Genomic DNA, 18,804 nt, shown 5'->3' on the forward strand with positions numbered 1-18,804 from the left:
CCCTGCCCCCCGCCCCCAGTATAGCGTTCCCAGACTGTATTATCATTACAAAATGACTCAGTTTTAATGCCCATGGCAAGTACTCTCTGGACTAATAAATTGTCTCTTCTTTTGACACTTACTATATTATTATTTTTATTTTGAGACAGAGTCTTACTATATCACCCTTGGTAAAGTGCTGTGGTGTCACAGCTCACAACAACCTCAAACCCTTGGGCTTAAGCAATTCTCTTGCCTCAGCCTCCCAAATAGCTGGGACTACAGGTGTCCACCACAAAGCGCAGGTATTTTTTGTTGCAGTTGTCATTGTTGTTTAACTAGCTCAGGCCTGGTTTGAACCCACTACCCTTAGTGTATGTGGCTGGCACCGTAACCACTGTGCCACAGCCACCGAGCCCTTACTATATTATTTTTATGTATTACTACCCTCAGCCAAATTTTGAAACGGAGGAAAAATGATGAAACTTACTTAGAGGTCAATTTGTCAATTATCATAAAAAAATGAATTTGTATGAAAAATGAATATAATACACAATTTGACACAGACTCTACCTCTCACAGATAAAGTAACATCTCTTACATCTTTGTTTGTCCACAATGACTAGGCAGTGTGCTTCCCACAGAGTGAATACACGCAAAGTTTTGTTGGCTAGTTGATCCCTTATCATCTGTTTTCCTCCCTAAAGTGATCTCATCTTGGCCCCCAGTTTTAAACATTTTTTGTTTCCTGATAGCTGCCAACTTTATGCCCACACCAAGATAGTGCCCCTCACTCCCAACTCACGTATCTCACAGGCTTCTTGATATTTCCACGGGAACGTCCAATCAGTGTCACTGAGGTAACTTGTCAGAAGGGACTCATCTTTCACGCCAATATTCCTTTCCTGCAAACCAACGTCATTTCTATCCCAGACCTTCCCATTTTAATGTGTGGCACTTCCTTTAATGTAGACTTGGTTCCTCCATGGGCTGTGCCTGTCTCCACCTCATTCTTTAATAATGCTCTCAGATCCACCTCCAAAGTGCATCCCAAGTCCATTCCCTACTCCCCATCTCCAAGCTTGCCACGTGGGCCAAGTCCTCACCATTCTTCCCTGGCTCAATCTCCTCTCTACTCCTCAACTCCTCTGCACTCCACTCTCCAGTGGCCAGAAGGATTTTTTACAAATCAGTGCTGCCACTTTCTCTCCTAAACCTGTTTCCACTTCACTTATGGTGAAGCCCACCCTCTCCCTGCAGTCTACAAGGACACCCATGATCTGGTTCCCACCTGCACCTCCAGGGCCAGGAGCTCCTGAAGTTGTCTCCAGCAGCAAACTCTTCCCTGCTTTGGACTGTCCATCTGTCTGAGAAACTAGTTCCTTCTTCTCCTGGCTCCAAATGTCTGGTTCCTTCTTATCCTACATATTTTAACTTAATCATTATTTCCTCATAGGATCTTCCCCGACCACTAAGTTGGGCTCCGAATGACCATGTCCTATCCCCCTGTATATTATGTTTGATTTTGTTATCCAGTTATCATCATAAAATTGTTGTCTTGGTTTATTACCCACCGTTCCCACCAGAAGCTAAACTCTGTGCAGGCAGGGATCGTGTGTAGCTTATTTATTGCTTTTATTCCAACATCTATGACAATACAAGCGTCACAAGGGCAGAGATTTTATTTTCCTTTTCTTTTTTCCCCCGCTTTTGTTCTCTGATACTGCTTTCAGTATCTAAGGAAGGGTCTGGCACATAATAAGTACACAATAAATCCTTGTTAACTCTGTAACAACTAAACAGTAGGGACTGGAAAAATGCTATTGTTAATTGAATTATTGAATCGATAATTACATAGTTTAATTATTACTTTTGGATAACTGTAGAGAAGCTAGCAAAATTATTTAGGGAGAATCCTCCTTAACTAAATAACTAAAAGTTATTTCTAATGAATGGATCAAAGAATTATGATTTGTATTACTAATATGTTGTTTATAAACAGTTGCATCTAAAGCCCTTAATACTCAAAAGCTATTAAATATTTCATTATATTGTTTACCTTATATATTTGCTTAGTAAAAATCTTTTAAAAATAAAACAAAGATAAAGTTATAAAGATGTTGTTATTAATACAAATTCAGCCCTTAATACTCAAAAGCTATTAAATATTTCATTATATTGTTTACTTTATATATTTGCTTAGTAAAAATCTTTTAAAAATAAAACAAAGATAAAGTTATAAAGATGTTGTTATTAATACAAATTCAGAATTAATAAATCCTGAAGTAATGACTTTTTGTTTATAAATTCAACTCAAAAGTCTATGAGGCAAATCCAGAATAGGCCGCTTTGGAGTCTCCATAACACTTCATTAAACCAGGCCAACAACATTCTTTGCTGTCTGTAGATCAGCCCATATATCATGTAATGAGCCTCTCTGGCCAAAACAGTTCTCTCTCTGGTCAAAATAGACTGAATACACAGTCTCTGGGAGGTCAGGGATCATTAATCCAGAAAGACTGTTTACTTGAAGCACAGAACCCTGGCCGTTTTCCGCCAGCAGCCACAGGTGATGAAGGGTGCAGGGACATCTGCTGTCCTGGCTGAGCATCTGGGCTTAGGGGGATTACAAAGGCAGGAGAAATCAGCCAGATGCATTTCAGAGCTGCAGACCCTTCTTATATTTATGACAACATGCTTTCCAAGTAACAGTTTATTTTGCTAAAACATTTAAATAAAAACCTCCCAGGACTCTTTTGAGAAGATGGTTTCACATTCTTCAAGCAAGCACCTGCCTGCCTGACTTTAATGAGCTGCTATTTTAGTCCCTGAAAACACATACCCGCTTCCCTAAGACCTACATTGGTCTCTGTGTATTACCACATACACAGCCTCTAAGAGCAGAAATAGGTGCAGGGGATTTTTCTGGCTAATTCTGATGAACCATCCTTTCTATATAGAGGTCTTAGTAGGTAGGGAAGCAAACTCACCAGCAAGAGAACCATTTCTAACTCAACACAACTCACTTTTAATATAGCTCACAAAACACTGTCTCACTGTTTTTGGAATATGTTCTTCTAGTGGAAAAGTCTTCTCACCTGGATTTTCTCCCAACTGTTTTAGTGTGACTAGAGCAGCCTCCACACAATTCTGGACAAGGCCTGACAAACTGATCAAGTACACTCCTGGGCCACTCTGACTTCACTTTCTTCTCTATTTCTGATGAATTCCAGTATCTGACAGAGAAAGACTTCCCCTCACCTTGTTAACATCAGATCTGGACTAGTTCTTGGGACCAGGAGACGTTCATCCAGTGGGCCTTCTCGCTCCTTGGAGGGCTGCTTTAATTCACAGTGGAGGCACTGGCTGGGCTGCTAAGACACACTTAAAGGAAAAAGCAAGTAAGCTCGAAATTACCCTTGGAAATCCTTTAAATTGCCCCTAAGTGCTGATTTCAGGGTTTTGAGCATGCAACCATGCCTGTATAATATGTGAATGTGTATAATCATGTGTCGTGTACAAGTACACGCATCTATTCAGTGTATGGTGAAAAACACACATGCAAATTTACATTTTACAACACTTTATTTCCCAGTCCCTACCTACATAAATCATATGCACTTGTAATTAAGAAGATTCTCTCTTTCCGAGGTTAGAGAGAACATTTGACCTTTGAGTTCTACTCTGAAGCCTTGCTTTCTGTTTTGTGTTTAACCAGTTGTATACCAGTCGGAACTACTTGTGGACCTTAGACGTTGTTTCCAGGGAAACATCCTAAGGAATACTAATGACCTTAATTAGACAAATCAAATAGTCACAAGAAACACATACCTGGGCACCACTGTCCCTTCTTACTATCTAGAATGGCAGATGGGTTTTTGTTTCTCAGCCAGACCCCTATTCTTTTCAAACTCCTGTCTGTCATTTTGCTGCCTTTGTTCTACAAACAGATTCACTCATCTGGTTGACTTTTGCTGTGGTTACTTGTTTTTTTCAAAAAGCCATTAAATGTATTTCCCATTTCTCATATCATGGTATGCAACTGAATTTAAAATATTGTGAAATGGCAGAAGTGAACGCCTCGTGTGTGCATACAGTATCTGGATGTGTGGTGGGGGTAATGGGTGGGGAGTAGAGTACTGGGTTTTACAACTTCTGACCAAGGTGTTTATACCTCTTGGAATGGACTTTTAGACCACACATTTAATCTTTTTCTATGAACAGATATTGTTTTAAAATGTTCTGAGTTTGCAGAGCTGTACTTCTAAAAGTTCAGCTCTCTTGTTACTGATGTGAAGATGACGTGTTGATGACTCACTTGCTTAGGCCATGGCACTGTGAAGAGAGTAAGAACAGTCCCCCCTGTGTCTGGCAGGGGACAAGGTAAAGAACCCTTAGTGAGACACCAACCAACCCTGCAAAATGGAGATAATGACCGCTAATAGGGGTGGGGTGAGGAATGATGGAGGCCACACATGTGAATTGGTTAAACAGCGCCCAGCTTATGGTGAACCTGGTGTTGTTGTTAGTTGTGATTGCGCCTACTGCTGGTCTTGTGACAAAAGGCAACCTAGGAATGAGTTTAGATCTTTCAACGACCATTAGTAAAGCGTTCACAATTTACTAACCCAAGATACTCTGGGGAGATGGGAATGACAGTGTAGGGCTCACCTCTAACTGTAGATATTCCTGTGGAAACAAAGAAGATTCAGCTAAGCCTTTTATTTTTTTGCAGCTTCTGGAGGTACAGGGTGGGGGAGTGTGGCCTTGTGGTTTTCTTTTTGGAGAATGAATAGAAATCTGTAAGAATTACTTTATAGGTTATTTAACTCAACCTATTTACTTTAAAGATGATACAATTGAGGACAGGAGAGGCACTAAACTCACAAATACTAGTCATTATCGTCTTTTCTCATTTGTGAAATTTAGGGGGAAAGGAATACCAAAATCATATTTAACTGTGGGATTAAAACACAGTCCAATCTTCTTTAAAGAAACAAACTCTACATAGCTTTTTAAATTAGCTTGTAACTAACCTCACAAGATTTTCAAATACTTTGCCAAAGGTAGCATCGTACATCTCCACAAAGAGTTGAATATTTGCACAATTTATGCATCTCATTATCTCTTTAATATCAGGTCACCTAACTGTAAAAAGAGTGATAAATAGGAATATAAAAATAATGACCAAAATTAAATTTATTGCTGTAATTGTGCCTTCACTGACTCAAGGGTATGAGCTTCTATCATGAGAATTCCTTCAACAAACCTACTTTATTATGGGCTATGGAAAACAATAAAGAAGCTAGAAAAAGGCAAAACTAAGTAATGATTGTTCAAGAAGAAAGAACAGATAATAAACTGAGACAACAATAATATAGAGATGCAAAGATTCTATCTTTGCCTCATAAGAAAATCTACCTACAAGTTAAAAACAAGGCGATTTTTGCCTTTTCCTAGCCAAAATCATACCGTCATTATCAATACAATTTAAAGAGTAGTTTTTAATGCACTGGCAATATGCTAAGTGTTTTACATAGATTATTGTTTTGTCCCATCAAACCCAAGGCTAGAATCACCGTAAAAGCCAGGACAAAGAATTCCCACAAAGAAGCACCCCAAACCAAATTGGGATGTGCCTGGTTGTGATCCCAAAGAAAGAAGCAGTGAACTCCAGTGTTTGCCATCAGTCTGAAGCATGTTTTAGGGGAACTTACTGAGTGTGGTATAAACCCTCACGATGGCCAGCAAGAGAAAAGAGGTATTCTACGTAGGCATGTCTGTGATGAGGTTTTCGGGATTTGAAAAATATATGAGGACTTAAGGAGTTTGGTTCAGGGCTGGGGACAGTTGTTTTTTTTTGTTTGTTTGTTTTGGGGTTTTTTGCAGTTTTTGGCCAGGGCTGGGTTTGAACCTGCCACCTCCAGCATATGGGACCGGCACCCTACTCCTTTGAGCCATAGGCACCGCCCGGCTGGGAGCAGTTTTTTCCAGTGTTTTGGACAACAACCTAGATACCTTTATCACTACCTGGAAATGTTCAAGGCCTTGGTTTGGGTTGAAAACTGGTAGCAAAACCTGCTGCTGGCTGGTTCACAGAGAGGTCTAGGTCCTCTGATTTTCAATCAGTATAAAGAAAGAAAACAGGGGGCTGCGGGACCTCACAGTCATCTGATCAATCCTTACATTAGTCTTTTACATTAGATGCTTATCACGTATAATCATGATTCAGACAAGAAGATGGAGGGACATCTTTCTTCAGGTCACACTTCTTGCAATTGAGTGGCAGGGCTGTGATTTAAACTAAAGTCTATTGACTCCAAAGCCCAACATCTGAATCATGAAGCGTTATCGCCAAAATCTGATAAATATCAAGTATAGGGGAAAAATGTCAAATTCTAAAACGTTTTCAAATGGAAATTAAATTATATGCAGAGAGACCAGATACATAGAATTGATTGCTTCATTAGCACACCAGGATTGGAGAGAGGGTATATGACACTATTTGTGATCTATTGCTGCATAACATATTATGCTACAATTTTGTGTCTTAAAACAGCACATTTTTACGATTTTACATGGTTTCTCTGGGTCAGGAACTCAGAAACTGTTCAGTTGGTGATCTGTGGGTCTGACAGATGTGGGGCAGGGCTAAAGATACAGGAAGGCTTCACTGGGGCTGGAAAACACATGTCCAGGATGGCTCACTCACAGATTGACAGGAGATTTTGGTTTCTTTCTCACTATTTGTAGCAGATCTCAGGTTTTCACTATGTGGGCCTCTCCATAGGGCTATTTGAGTGTCTTCCTAACCTGGCAGCTGGCCTCCCCAGAGTGAGTGATCTAAGAGAGAGAACCAGGCAGAACCTGTGACATCTTTTATGACCCAGCATTGGAAGTCACAAGCATCACTTCTGCCCCTTTTCTATTGATCACACTATGGGAAAAAACTACACAAGTGTGTGAATACTGGAATGGAGAGATCACAGGGGGCCAATCCAGAGGCTTCCACAGATACCCTCTGAAACCGGCCATCATTGTTAACGGAAGTAAATGGTGAACATTACACAGTTTCCAAGGGGAAGCCTAAACCAAAACACCAAGGCCATTCTCTGCTACTACTGTTTTTATTTTCAGGAAAACATCACAGAAGATTTGGGCTAAAAACGTCGACAAAGAGAAATTAGTTTGAATTTTCTCCCTAGTCTTTTCGGTTATCATCCAATAACCTTCCAATCTCATCCCCCTATTTTCCCTTAATTCTCAAGGAAATTTAATCATGGGATCTATTGTCATCAACCAGTCATCATAACCATATCTTTATATTGAATGAAAGCTTAACTAACACAAAGGCCAACATAAGCTCCTGAAGAATGCCCAGAAGAAGAAGAATATCATGTTTCATTGATGATCAATATCTCTTAGGAACCCTTCTGACCTTTTCTTTTGTGAGTCTCCAGCTTTCAGCAGAGTCTGGCTTATAGTGATGCAAATAAGATGAATATTTAAGCTGTTCTTGGTAATAAGAACTTAGTGAAAGTTCTTGAATGGGATGATATTTGAAATCAGAAAGTGCCAAAATAGCTTCAAAGGACTTCAAAGGAAGACAGGCTCCTAGGAGCTAGAACTCTCTATTAAAGAAAGAGGCCTCATGGCCAGGTCCAGATGCGAAAGGTCTGGTTTCATGGAAGGACAGACTGTCATAGCAGGTTGCTGAATCTGCTTCAGGGAAATGAAACAGACGGGGCTGAAGGGAGGAAAGTGGTTTTGTAGGATCTGTGTACCAGGAAAGCCTTGCCAGCAATCCAGTTGGTGGTCAGCTCTTTGACACTTGTATAGGGTCCCTTCTAAAGACAGGAAAAATCCAGTAGCAACAAGCCATGAAAATAAGGTCAGGGTCAGAGAGAGCTGGGAGGGGTTTGCATTTGAAGCACCTAAAGGTGGTGTGACTGGGATGGACAGTCATTATTTACAGGAGTCAAAGTTGCAACCATTGAAATGGGGCCAATCACCAATACAAACCCACTAGGAAGGCAGAAATAAGAAAACAGCAAGGGAAATATCCAGGAGGATCAGGCACAGGGCAGAAGTAGGAATAGTCTGGGTGACATGCTTCTAAAGTACAGATTGAATGATTCACTCCAGTCAAGCTTTACCCTCCCCCCTCCACCAAAACTGCTCTCATGAGAGTTACCAATGAGTCCTTGGATTTAAAAATAGGTTGAACATTGTTAAATGCAAAGGTCAGTTCCACGCCTTTTGCAGCAGCATTGGACACAGTTGACCATTCTCTATTCTTTGATTATAACTTTCTCTATTTGGCTTCCAGCAAATTGCGCTGGCTGTGTGTCCCTCTGGCCTCATGAATTCCTCTTTCTTGGTCCTTTGTGCTCAATCCTTTCTCAGCATGTGCTCTTTCTTCTCCATATGCGCATGCTTACCTTGTGATCTCACTCAGTCTTACAAGTACAAATCACACAACAATGATTTCCAAATGAATATCTCTGTCCTCATCTCTCTATTGAACCCAAATTTCATTCTCTGCTGAGGTGTCTTAATTTAAAATGCCCTAAATCGAATTCCTTAATTTACTCCCAAGCCTATTTCACCTGCAGCCTTTCCCATGTCACTGCATAGCAATTCACTTTCTTATTCCAGATGCTCAGGCCAAACACCTTATTGCCATCGCTGACCCTCTCAGGCTCACCCCTGCCCATTTATCCCCAGGCACTGTGGACTGTGCCTTCATAGTACGCCCAGAAGCCCTGCACTTCACAACACTTCACCCTGCCCATCCCCTGTTCTCAGCTGCCTTCTTCTCCCTCCAAAGCTTCTCCCTGTTTCAACATTTTTTCTGATAGTCTATTTGAACACAGCAGCCTGGTTGTTTCCTTTTAAAGTATAAGTCAGAGCGTGTCATTTCTCTGCCCAAACTCATTTCCCACTAAGTAAACCCAGATTCCTTATTCTAGCACCCTGTGCCTTTATGAAGTGACCCTACTACTGCTCTGACTTCATCCTTGCTCCTTCCACGCTTGCTGGATGCTCCAGCCACAATGGCCTCTTTACTTTTTCCATCTGCTCTTACCTCTGCCTATCACACTCTTTCCAATCACTGGCATAGTAACTCCTTCCCTCTCCTTTGTGTCTATGTTTCTTTCTTTCTTTTTTTTTTTCTTTTTTATGGCTTCAGGTTCATTGAGGGCACAAAAAATAAGGTTCTACTGGTTGCATTTTTAGATAAAGTCCCTCTTATAATTGTGCCTGGCCCCCAAGAGGTGTGTCATACACCATGACCCCCATCCCTCTCCCCCTCCCCTCTCCCTGCTCCCCCATCCTTGAACTGATTTGAGTTTTTCACTTACATGGATATGTATTAGATCATCTATTGACTTCATATTAGAATTGAGTACACTGGATTTTTGCTTCTCCATTCTTGTGATGCTTTACACTATCCAGGTTGTAATACAAAAGATGTAAAGTCTCCATCTTTTATAATGGCTGAATAGTATTCCATGGTATATATATACCATAGCTTGTTAATCTATTCCTGGGTTGATGGACATTTAGGTTGTTTCCACATTTTGGCAATTGTAAATTGAGCTGCGATAAACAGTCTTGTGTCTATATTTAAACACTAATGTCTCAATAAGGTCCTACCCAGACCGCTATATTTAAAATTCCAACCTGCTCCCAATTGCACAATTTCTGATCCCCTTTCACTGCTTAATTTTTTAAATAATGCTTATTACTTTCTAATATACTATAAATCTAGTTATTTATACTTATGTTTTTCATGGAATGACTGTCTCCCAGTGCCCACTGCTAAAAGATCAGTTTAGTGAAGGCAGGTTCTCTATGTTTTGTCTACTCATATATTGCAGGTGTCTGCCGAGTGTCTGATTGCAGTAGGCACTCTGTAGATAGGTAAGACTGACAGGGTTCAGTCTTCATGCTCCTGGAGCAAAGACTTCTACAGAAGGATGAGGGGTAGGGCAGGAAGGTCTTCACACTCCAGTTTAGGTGAGGGCTAGTGAGGGTCAGAACAGGAGGTGGGAGCTGAGTGATCTTGTTTCTGGCCCAGCCACCTTCTCTGACCAGAGCTGGCCTCACTGCTATCAAGCGTTTTATGTGTCCTCGCTTAGTCCTGGTCTTACTTCTGACTCTCATTAGGTAGTATCTCTTTAAAGTCCAGCTTAAACATTAAAATCCATGAGAAGCCTGAAGCAACTTCTGCCCACCCTAGGCTGAATTCAATGCTACTTTTTCTTATTCTCATAATATCTTGCCCATTATGTACCTTGTACGTAAGGCTCATCACACCATAAGAAAATTAGAATATATGTCTTTACATAGTCACGAATGTATGTCTCCCTTGCTAGATAGTGAGGGCCTTGAGTAGGGGGGACATGCTTTATTGCTCTTTATGTTTGTAACTAAACTGAGATTTATGCCTGTCCATGGCAAATGGTCAGCAAATAATTAACAATTTTTTTATTTTAGATCAAGTTTAATTAACTTCATGTCAAAGAGGAATATCTTTTTGTCTTAAACAGATTTAATTTAATCGGATGGTAACAAGAAGATTGTTTCTTAGAGAAGTCATGCCTTTTTACAATTTAGAGAAAAAAATTTAAGTAAAGGTCAAGGACTACTACTTCTGCAATTTTTATACTTCTAAGTGCAGAAGAGTCTGAGCATAATAGTTTGCTTTTGTTTTTTTACTAGAAAAAGACTAAGAATTTCAGGTTATCACTTGTTGAGTCTTGAGTTTCTGGCCTTGAAAGCTAAGCGTGTCTTCAGCTCTAAAGAAGCAGATTAAACCAGTTGTGCTGTCAGCTTGAAGCACTTGGAAGCTGGCCAGAACTGCTTAAGAATTTTTTTCCCCCTTCTTATTCTCTTCCTTTCTGCCAGGCCAGCTCAGTGAGTCCATGTGCAGAACCAAATGAAAATCAATCCCTCTTTATGCAAACCTTCCTGAAGCAACAAGGCTATGTTTGGTCACAAGAGTGGAGGTCCGTGCGGGAAGCCCTGGTGGTGATTTCTCCCTGCTCGGGGCTGGCCAAAGTCCTCTCCACACACAGCGATGAAAGGGAGGATCAAGAGGCTTTCAAAGCCAAGCTCTATTAGACTTGCCTTTTCTAAATATAGTGCCCTTCAGTAAACACCATTGTGAATTTGCAGTTTGCTTGCTGGGGAGTACATGGCCACAGCCACCAGAATTTCCATGCAAGTATATATGTATTTATGTCTTCCTGGACCGTCTTTTGTTAACTAAAAGAATCAGCAAATTTACTTTTTGTTTTAAAATTTGATATTCAGTCAGTTCCTGCTCAGTGATTTAGCTAAATTAACTTGAAGAAAAAGACCTCTGAATCAGGGCAGGTTGAATAAATGAAGTTTAAACCAAAGACAAGGGGTTTCTGCACTTCCTGGAAAATGCCATCTGAGCCCAGGATGCTGAGATACACTGCCCTAAGACTCTGATGTGACACTTTCACCAGTCAAATAAGGACAAATTAAGACAGTGCATTGCTTTATACATACTCTGCTAAGCAGTGTGTGCTGATCCAATTATAAAGATGTGTCCTTAGTGGTGAAGGTGTGGTTGTTTTGGGTTCATGTTCACCTTTGATCTTGATGGAAACTAAATCTCTCTGTTCCGTAGCCAGCACCTGATCCTTGGGCTTCATGTTCACGCTCACCTAAAAAAAGAGAGGAGAGAAAGCACACCAAGTGTGCAAAGCTCAGCGATGGCTTAGGACAGGAACCAGGCAACCTGATCTCCAGTGGAAGCCGTGGGGATCACCAAGGGAGGACGCGATGGTTCAAGCTGACTTTAGCCCAAGAGGTTCCTGTGCAGGTGAAAAAGATGCGGACATCTGAATAATCACAAATGGACAGAATCTACTTTGTGTGGTGTATTGGAGAGCTTTCCCCTGCCATTGGAGTCAGCTATTTTCATGTTTACATAAAAGAAAGCTCGGAGCCCCAAAGAATCAAGGCCCCTCCATCTGTCATATGCAACACTTGGTTTTGGGGGAGGCTGTTTGTTCCTTCCCAGCAAATTTTTGCTTTATTAGTTTATCAGTCAACCCAACAAATAGGGCAACAATTTTACAAAACAAATCTTTCAGCCTAGAAGCAGATAGGAAAAAAAAAGTTTTATATAATACTAACTAAATATGAGAGAAATGTTACTAAAAGGCCAAAAGAAGGGAAATTCAGAAGCATTTAGAGAAGTATACATTTTGTGGGGATTTTGTATTTTAGCTCTTTTTCATTTTCTATTTTTGTGGCTACCAACTATTTTTGCATTCTTTATGTACTCAATTATTCCATCTTCAAAATGAGTGAATGAGAATCTTACTCTAGAAAAATTCCCCGTCAATTTTTTTTTAACTTACCAAATGTAAATTAAGGCATGTGTTTTTCCTTTACAAGATGATTCCTCAGGAGACTTCTTTAAATCAGTACTATCAGAACAAAGTTCATACAGACACCTTTTAAGTGATAAGAAGAATCAAAACAATCTCAATTAATGTCCCAGCCACACCATTTATTAGTTCTGTGATCTTGAGCACTTAAAGTCAATTAACTTTTTTGAGTTTCTGCACAGACTTGTTAAGATAAAATGAGATAATTTGTGTAGAAGCTCTTGGTTATAGAAACCCATTTATTTGTGAATTCGGGGAACATTCATTATGTATCTGCTATATGTCGGATACATATACGTGTTAGGCACTGATATTATGATCTACGCAGCATGCGTAATTTCATTTGTAATTTTTCTCTTTTAGAAACTTCCCCTTGGCTATGTTATTTTGGACTCTATCAGGCATATGATAATTAAATAATTTTTAAAATAAACACCATTGCTATACGTGTTTAGAATATCACAATGATGAAAACTACTATTTAAAAATAGGGTTTGGTTTGAATATAGTGTATCCACACCTTATCAAAAATACATCTACTCTGTAAACTGAAATGCAATTATCCATACTCACTTGCTTCTGTGAATATTTCAGATATATCATGAATGGCAAACCAAGGCTCTACTTCTAGAAGTCTTATGATTTTTACTGAGTAACGTGCAGTAAAGGAAGGTACATGTGCCTCAGGCTTTTCCAAATGGACAATGGAAAGAAAACATCTCTTGGATTGTGGGTACAGAGGCTTGTGAGGGGCTTGTCATCCTGGAGGCTCTTCTATGCATTCTATGTCCTGAGCCCCTGTACTGGGCACTGTGGCAGGGTGTCTTCGGTGGGGCAGGTTTCTGGCATTCCCCTGGATGTTCTGCCCCTGCCTGTCTTGATGCTAAGGGCTTTGCATGACCCCGCTATGAGGTCCTTCCCCAGCTGCCTGAGAGCCCACTGCCATCTGCACACCTCCCTTGCCTCCTTCAGCACCGGTGCAGAGCAAGGGCTGTTTTAATCTTACGTTTGATCCAAGGGCTTATATACCTGACATAACATTTCTTGAGAAGCTTTGTAGACTATCTCTGAAAATTTTGATTTGTATAACCATAAGAAGAAGGGTTGTAGCATTTCACAACTCAAAGGGGCTCCAATATTCATTCTAATCTATATTCATAGCATCCTCTAAATTTTTGCAGGGCACAGCCTGCCAGGCCATACATGGCAGCCCTGCTAAGAAAACTAGAAGTTCTGGAATATTCCCTGAAACTGAATTGGAAACTTGATCACATGTGAAATCTAGGCTCTCTTTCATGTTCCCCCAAATTGCTTTGGCCACTTGAATCTAGCCTTCTAGTGTGTTAGTATTGGAAAGTGTTTTAAGTCCAGGCATGCGTAACGTCTTCAAATCCGTCTCCTTCTCTCTGTTTATATTATCACTGTTCAGGCCTGTGAATTTTCTCTGAATTATTCTAACAGCCTCCTGTCTGGTCTCTCTACCTTCAGTTTCCCCCAACCCCTGTCCCTTTTCTAGTGTTGATAAAATGACCCCTCTAAGTCACAATCTGATCATAATACTCTCCTGCTTGCTTTTACTTTAACAACTTTCCACTGCCTTCAGGATAAAATCACACTCTTTCTTTTTTTTTTGAGATAAAGCCTCAAGCTATCCCCCTGGGTAGAGTGCCTTGGCATCACAGCTCACAGCAACCTCCAACTCCTAGGCTCAAGCGAGTCTCCTGCCTCCGCCTCCCAAGTAGCTGGGACCACAAGCGCCCACCACAACACCCGGCTATTTTTTGGTTGCAGCCATCATTGTTGTTTGGTGGGCCGGGCTGGATTCAAACCCGCCACCTTAGGTGTATATGGCTGGCGCCTTAGCCACTTGAGCCACAGGTGCCGAGCCAAAATCACACCCTTTAGCCTGATTGTAAAACCCTTCATGAGTCTGGCACCTGCTCTACTCTTTTCCTTCAGTAATATGGTGCTTGCCCAAGTCAAGGCTTTTGCACTTGATATTCCTTTTCTCCCTTTCTCCTTTTCACCACCTTTTCCTGATCAAGCCCAGCTTGGATAGTACCACCCCTGGAAGCAATTTGAAGGCAAAGTCCAATTTGGGGGTCTGATTTCCCCTGCCCAACTACATTAAGGTTTAATTGACAAAGAAAAATGTGCACAATGTGATGTTAGTGACTGTGAATTTAGCAATGCAAATACTTCTTAGTCCCATGAATTATTAAGAAGTAAATGTCCTAAAAAAAAAGGTCGGAAAGAAAGTCATACCTGGCCCACCACACACCTGATTCACAGGGGTCACCGACAATTCACTAAACCGTCTTGAATAAGGGCCACGTCCAGCCGTAGTACTATGCTCCTTCCTAACGTCTGGGCCAAGAGCCAGGGCAGACCCCAAGGAAGTGGGCATTTGTAAACCCTGCTGGGATGCTACTCAGAGAGGATCAGCTGGCACAAAGATCCCACAAAAGACAGCCACAAGTTGCATGGGGAATAAAAACCAGAAAATGTAGCAGGAAAATAAGTTTAAACTCAGTAGACAGAAAAACAGAGTTCTGGTCACAAGATCTTTAGATCTTGACATATCCTTTTAATGTGAAAAGACCAGACCCTGTCAGAGGGTGACAAATTGTGCTCACAGAGCCCTAGGAGCTCTGGAATAGAGAGGATGAACAACTCCTCCAGAACACCTCCACTCCGGCCGGATATCCTGTTCTGTGTCAGAGCTCATCTGAAGAAAGGGTTATGCTGCCGATAATGTACTGAAAACCCATAAAAGGAATTCATGAACAGCAGACATTTCATGAAGCAAACTACACATCACCCTCTCCCAGAGTTAAGTAGGAGGTGTTGACAGACGCCCTCCTCGCTGGCATGCCGTGCCACTGGCCACTCTCACAGACACCTGCCCTCCTGCTCCCTCCAGGTGAGATACCCACTGTCCAAGGATCAAGTGGAATTTGTCCCCGGGCCAATCAATGCCAGTCGTATTTGTCCTTTTGATTCAATTAATTACATATTATATAAACCAGTGAAATACGGGGAAAAGAGAGTCCTTTTTTCCATGAATATTAAAGAGTATTAGTATTAAAACAAATCACTAAAAATGTTGCTGAGAAATTATGTATGGGTGAGTTAACTGGGGAAAGATTATTTAAAAAACTACTACTCTCGGATCATTTGTGGGGACTAATTCTACTTTTAAGAAATCCAGTCTGGAATATGATATGTTGGAAGTGGCATTCACAGAAAAGTGGCAACAACAGAACTCCAAACAGTGTGCTCATGCAAAAGGCAAGCGCTGTCCTTTCATTAGACATTGGAAAACAAATAGGTTTTTATATTTTAAGATAAAATATTTAAATATATATACGTATTATTTTTATGATTCCCCACTTTGACATTTTCAATTAACTGCTAGTCCTATGATCTGTGTGCGTGTCTATGTGCGTTTCTAAAGAAACAGATGAGAAAATATTCTTTCTGCAAAAACAAACAAACCAACCCACAGCAACAGCTTAGGATGGGAGGTTCTGAGGGCATTTTTCTTCCAAGCAGAGAAGACACTTCTATTGACATGAACCCTGACTGGCCTTGCATTTGTGCAGCTGTCAGGCTCAACGGCCACTATCACACAGAAAACACGGTTGTTTCCAACTACAACAGGTGTCTCTGATTTTTAGTCTTTCTTAAGTTTCAGCAGAGACTGCAGTATGGTCATGGAAAAAAAAAAGTTGGACGAGAAGAAGAAAGAGAGTTAGTTGTGGGTGTGGAGTGAATGGCATGGCCTGGAGGTGCTCTCCCTAACCGCTTGGTACATTTGTAGTGCCACAGAGCTCTGCTTGGCAAGCCCAGCATTGCAAAGTCTTGCCGATTCTGCTTTCAGCTGTGGTTGGTCACTCAGATAAATGACTTATCTCATTTTCCTAGGGTAGTGACAGGACACTAACCACAGAAAGCCTTTTACACCTAGAGATAACGGTCCCTGTTTATAACAAAATCAACCCTACCAGAAGTCGAGAGAAACTAGTGCCAACTAGGTGGACATCAGCCTAGTTGGTTTGAGGCATTGGTCTCATCATCATTGGGGATGCATTGGTTTTGTGGAAGATTCACTATTTTCTTTGGTGGAAGGTAGAGCTATTCTGAAAACTGAGTGCAGGTCTCTGATATAAAAAGCCGTTTTGTCAAACGTTTCATTTATTTTATTAGGAGTCTCTGTAATTAAAGCACAACCTTTCGTAAACAAAGAGTTTAGTGTTTTGAATCACATCCAAGGCATGAACCTTGTAAATGACATCTTGACACCTGGAGAATTCCATGTGAGTAAGCAGATAATGTATTCGAAACCTTTAAAAAGTAAACATCTCCTATGTCTTGTGGCTCTCCTAACAACATCACCCCTTTTCCCTGTGACAGCCATATTTTCAGTCCAAATATATTTTATGCATGCTAAAGTCTATTTTCTTTTTATAACACAGTTGAAATAACATTTTACATGCTGTCTGTAACTTGTTCAGCACATCTCATTTTGGGGGGTCTGATTTCCCCTGCCCAGCTTTATTAAGGTTTAATTGACAAAGAAAAATGTGCAGAGTGTGATGTTTTGATATACACATACATTGTGATGTTATTACCATAATCAAGCTAATTAACATATCCATCACCTCATGGTTATTTTTTTGGAGGGGGTGAGAACATTTAAGATCCACTCCCTTAAGAAATTTAAAACATACAATACGGTATTACCAACTATAGTCACCATGCTTTATATTAGGCAGAATTTATTCATCTTGAGGAACTAAAACTTTGTGTTCTTCGGCTGACATCTCCCCATATCCACTACTCCCCCCAGGTCCCTGGCAACCACCATTCTCTGCTTCTATGAGCTTGATTTCTTGAGATTTCACATATAAGTGGGATCATGCAGTATTTGTCTTTCTGCGTCTGGCTTGTTTCATTTAGCACAATGTCCTCCAAGTGCATTCTTGTTGTTGAAATTGACAGATTTCCTTCTTTTTTAAGGCTGAATAATATTCCATCATATGCCACATTTTCTTCATCTATTCATACATTGATAGACACTTGAGTTGGTTCCATATTTGGCTATTATGAATAATGCAGCAATGTAGAACGCTCGCCAACATACTGATTTCAACTTCTTTAAATCTATGTCCAGAAGTGGGATTGCTGGTCATATGGTATGGTGTCTATTGGCCCTTTAGTTCTGTTAACATTTGCTTTGCATATTTAGGTGTTCCAATGTACATGCATATACACATATCTACAGTTATTATATCTCCTTGATGAGTTGACTCTTTTATATATAATGACTTTTTATATAATGGTTTTTTCTCTTGTGAGAATTTTTGACTTCAACTCTATTTTATCTGACAAGTATAGCCACCCCTGATTTCTCTGGCTACCATTTTCATGGAATACCTTTTTCTTTAAATTTCAAAGTATTAAGGGGGTACAAATATTTGGGTTACATGGAAACCTCGTATAATGCTTAAGTCACAGCTTTTAGTGTGCCTGTCACCTGAATAGTTTTCATTATACCTGATAGGTAGGATTTTACCTCTCACTCCCTCCAACCCTCTTCCCTTCATGGTTTCCAAAGACCTTTGCATTTACATCTCTTTGTGCCTATGATTGCCCATCATCTAGCTCCAAATTATTAGAGAGCACATGTGACTTTTTTTTTTCCATTCCTGAGATACTTTGCTTAGACTAAGGTTCTCTAGTTCTGTCCAAGTTGCTGAAAAAGATACTTTTTCATTCCTTCTTATGGCTGAGTAGTACTCTTTGGTAAAAATTTATACCGCATTTTCTTGATAGGACTGAAAATTAGTATGAACTCTATGGAAAACAGTATGGAGATTCCTCATAGAAATAAATGTAGACTTACTATTCAATCTGACAATCCCAATACAGGATATCTACCCAAAGGAAAGGAATCCATTTTATAGTGATGATAGTCACATTTAAATGCTTATCATAATACAATTTACAATTACAAGGATGTGAAATCAACATAACTGCCCATCAATTCTTTTTGTTTTGTCTATCAATTAACAAATTATTGTAGTTATGGTTATTTTTAACCTTCCGCTTTTTAACTTTTATACTAGAGTTAAAAACATTTTACATACTGTCATTAGGGTATTTTAAATTTGATTACACTCTTAACTTCACAGTGAGATTTTTACTTCCATGTTTTCATATTGTTAGTTAGCATGCTTTCATTTAATTTTGAAGAACTCTCTTTAGTATTTTTTGTAAGGTAGGTCTAGTGTGTTGCCATAAGGGTCTCATGGAAAAGCAATGTCACAAAGAATAAGCACGCTTATCGAAATTGTGTTTTAAATAAAGGTGGCCATCTGCTCGC

Source organism: Otolemur garnettii, unplaced genomic scaffold, assembly GCF_000181295.1.
Source record: "Otolemur garnettii isolate 467f Iridium unplaced genomic scaffold, OtoGar3 scaffold00137, whole genome shotgun sequence".
Taxonomy (NCBI): Eukaryota; Metazoa; Chordata; class Mammalia; order Primates; family Galagidae; genus Otolemur; species Otolemur garnettii.